The 4,394-nt window shown below is 41.9% G+C and overlaps 1 pseudogene; it reads right to left on the bottom strand.

The window, feature by feature from the left end:
- Window positions 1–1,828: 1,828 nt before the first annotated feature.
- LOC121400378 lies at window positions 1,829–4,070 on the bottom strand (annotated as a pseudogene).
- Between the last annotated feature and the right edge of the window lie 324 nt (window positions 4,071–4,394).

The raw sequence follows: 4,394 nt of genomic DNA on the forward strand, positions 1-4,394 counted from the left end.
TCCTTAAAGCATTCTTTCATTAATTAAAAAAAAAACGAGATCCCCTAAAATTTAATTTTCTGTAATTTTGATATTGGCAGAGAGCCTAATCTTTTCCTTGTGCTCAGGGTGCATAACCATTACATGTAATTATAATCACAAGAACAATTCCTGGGCACAAAGTGATCCATTTATCAGATGCACAATACTCGATATATCCATTATGCCCCTGCTATTTTATTAGAACTAGGCAAATTTGCCCTTGGATACCAGCCCCTGGCTAGGCACTAAGACACCAGTTGAAAGTTCAATGGACCACAGTGCTCATGGGACTAACTGCCATCTGTAGGGTCGAAAAAGTGGCTTGCTGACTGCCTGAACTTCACAGTACCCAGAAGAACTAGAAGAAGTATAGAAGTCAACTCCCCCGATTTTGCTGGGAGTTATCTACATTTAGATTCCCTCTTCTGGTCTCCCTTCACCACATGTAATTCCCCTGGTTTTTCCAGTTTCTCCGGTCAAATTTGTTGTATGCACACAAAGAAGAATTCTGTGATCAGAGAACCTTTTTTGACAGCTCTGAGGAAGAAATACGCAGAAGGGGGTTGGGACTACCAAAGCTAGGTTAATAGGCCAGTGAGGTGATGGCCCCCCAGTGTGTTGCTATGTTTGCCCAGGTGAGCCATATAGATATATCCATACTGCATATACAACGCAGCAAGAGCTAGTTATGGAACAGCGTGTGGTGACCCTGTATTGGATATACATCACAAGATATTGTTTAATAATGGGTGAATATCACATGGACCCCTTCACCTTAGGTTATCTAACTGGCCAGGCTACAGCTAAATATACTACTTGCTTTTAGAAATCACTATTAGGAAGAACAAGGAATGGCCAGGAGGCAGGTATACTGCTCAACATGCTTACAATCAACCACAGAAAGCTTTGCGTTCAAAAGTACCAGTCCAAGCTATATTATTCTACTTGCTTTGTCCTTTTTGGGGTTCTATACACTCTATTTGCTGCAAAAGTCAGCTTAGCAATCTACCACGATACTAAAGAACCTGATGTTTTTTTCTTTTTTTTTTTACTTTTTTTTTAAACTGGACCTTTATCCAGTAATTTTTCCCTTTTTATTGTGTTTCGTAAATTGGACCTTCTGGTAAAGTCATTCAAAAGTAATAGTTCTGGTTGTTTTCCTAAATGACTTGTAATTGTTATCACTTCTTTCCAGGAAATTGGCCTAATAAAGATATATTAGACTATAAATACAAATCTCTTGATTAAATCCTTCGCCATTATAGCAAGTAAATCTCAAACGACTATAAGGACATATTTTGCTGGTTTTACCAACATTTCGTTTCAGATTATTTCAATATGCTATGGTATTGCTGCTTAATTTTATACATAGTTTACTTCTAGCAAGGAAGGGCGCAAAGTGCAAAAATCAGGCCATAGTTTGCACTTTGCACCCTGCCCTGCACATACTGTAGATAAAATGCTTTCAAAATGAAGCACAGAGGCTTACGTTTTTCCAATACATAAATGAATTTGACAGAGCTGTATTTCTGAGAATGGGCAGGGGAAGGAATGTAGGTGTTCCCCTTTGCAGTACCTACCTGTGTTGAGTCCTATTCAGACGTGCAAGTTAGAGGGTTGCCACCTCTCTGGTTTTTACCCGTATAGCCCGGTTTTTGGGAGGAGAAAATTGCCTGTCCGAATTTGCAATTTGCAGCAGAAGGTGGCAACCCTATAAAGGGGCCTTGTTCATTCCCTATTGCAGATAGTTGGAACTAGGGCAGGAAAACTATGTTTATGAAAATTGTAGCAAATAAATTGGGAATAATCACGATTCCGCTCCATTGCGATGACCACATTTGAAATAATGAATTTCCATAAATGTTACCTAGTTTAAGAAGGACCACAATTGAGTAACATGCAGAATATAATCACAGCAAATGTTGCTTTTAATTTGATTTCAAGACCATTATAGAGTCCGGATTTACTTTTAAGTTTTCAAAACACAAAAACTCTGAATATCAACTTCCCATTGATTTCTATGGCATTTCATCAGATCCAAGCTGAGCGTTGAAAAAAATAGGAAACGTCTGATCATTTTGAATGTGTTCTATTATAAGCCTTGAGAACTGTAGAATTTGGGATCATGAAAACTCCAACTGCAATGTGTTGACTGACAAAGCTTTCATAAATAAAAGCACTACGACTCATGTACCATAGGATACAGTATCTGACAAAGGTCTCTTTGGGCCTCTCTGTACTTGAAATGCCAGGGCTTAGTCTAGGGTTTGTCACAGGTTTGGCACGGGTCATCTATGTAAAAAAAAAGAATCACACTCCTCCTGGCTAACGACCAAAGGAAGTTTCATGTGTGGCGAAGCGAGATGTGTAGTATGCCCATACATGAAAAGAAGTGACACTTTTTCAGACAATATAAATAACAGAATACATAGAATTAAACATTATATCAACTGTAATACAAAAAATGTGCTCTATCTGATTACATGCATGAAATGTCAAAGTCAATATGTAGGAAAAACCTCACGTAAATTGAAAGAGAGAATTCAAGAACACATGTCTGACATCAGAATTAGAAAAGAAACTAATGTTTCTAAACATTTTCATTCATGCAGCTCTGGAGATCTGAACTTTTTCAGTATTCAAGGTATAGAAAAGATAAATCTTAATTGTCGAGGTGGAGACCTATCTAAAATTCTGTCTAGGAGAGAAGTTTACTGGATCTTCTATCTTAAAACTAGAATACCTTTTGGTATGAATTCTGAATTTGATGTAATTTGCTGTTATTCGTAAGAAATTGTCTATGATGTCCCTATTCAATTTAATAATTCATTTGAACGTGAGAGAATATATTCTACTAGACATTAAGCCCGTTAAATTAACGGGCGCTAGAACATATCCGTGGGCAGGGCCGGGCCAAGGTAGTTTGGCACCCTAGGCAAGGACTTCAATTAGCGCCCCCCTTATCTTGTATTACCATTTCCCACCTTACCATTACAGTTTTTTAATAAACAAACCTTACAAAACATTGATGAAACTTTTAATTTATATAAATATTGCCCCCAAATCTGTACTTGTGCCAGCAGTCAGCCATAAATATGCCCCCAAATCTGTAATTGTGCCAGCAGTCAGCCATAAATATGCCCCCAAATCTGTACCTGTTGTGCCAGCAGTCAGCCATAAATATGCCCCCAAATCTGTACCTGTGCCAGCAGTCAGCCATAAATATGCCCCCAAATCTGTAATTGTGCCAGCAGTCAGCCTTAAATATGCCCCCAAATCTGTACCTGTGCTAGCAGTCAGCCATAAATATGCCCCCAAATCTGTACCTGTTGTGCCAGCAGTCAGCCATAAATATGCCCCCAAATCTGTAATTGTGCCAGCAGTCAGCCTTAAATATGGCCCCAAATCTGTACCTGTGCCCAGGCTCCCCCCCCGGCTCCCCCCACACCAGACATCATCGAGCTGTAGTAGTGACAATACCTGTCATCCGCTGGGTGTCGTAGGGGATGCCAGGATGACCAGGAAGGCAGCGGGCCCATCCAATGCGCTGATGTGATGCAGGTTCCCCCTGTGTGGAGCTAGCAGGCAGGACGGGCTGTTATCCCGAACTCTCGCACGGAGCGCATCGCTACCAGGTGCACAGAGCCGCACTGGAAGGGGAGTAACGGAGGGGTGAAAGTGAGAATTTCGAGGGGCTCCTTTCCTGCTGCACCGGCATCTTCCAGCCGATCAAAGCCGTTAATGTGGAACTTGCCATAGAGCACGTTAAGCTGATACAGACCCAGGGCACAGCAGGAACACTCCCATGCCGAAGCACGAAGTCTCACAGATGTGCATGTAAGTCATGGGCGGCCGCGGGCCCTTCCCTCCCGAGCCGACTCGCCGAGTCCCTCCCAGGACCCAGACCCACATCTTCCGCCCCGCACCTGGCTCATTTTCCACAGCTATCCCAAGTTCTCCTCCGACAGGCCCAGACCGACCCCTCCGCTGCTGTGAAAACTCTGCCGGGCCACCTTCTGTGCGAGAGAGCTCATTTCATCCCAAGGCATTTCCCTCCGGCTCCTGCCTGCGCTGAGCACTGGATTAGCCTAGAACCGACTCGCTTCCTATTGGCTGCGCGGCGCTAGAACTGTTGCTATGTTGCTAGGAGATGGTCCGTGCTGCACATGCGCAGTAGCGCATTTCCACGACACAGGGACGGACTGGACACAGAGACACTTGGATTTTATTATATAGGATATATTTATATAAGTATTTCATATATATTTCTCTGTCTGATACATTCCTTGAAAATATTATGTATGTCAAAATTCTGTATAATCTTTGCATTTTTATATTTTTCTACTACTTTTTCTCCTACTCTTTCCACAATT

Source organism: Xenopus laevis, chromosome 2S (assembly GCF_017654675.1).
Source record: "Xenopus laevis strain J_2021 chromosome 2S, Xenopus_laevis_v10.1, whole genome shotgun sequence".
Lineage (NCBI taxonomy): Eukaryota > Metazoa > Chordata > Amphibia > Anura > Pipidae > Xenopus > Xenopus laevis.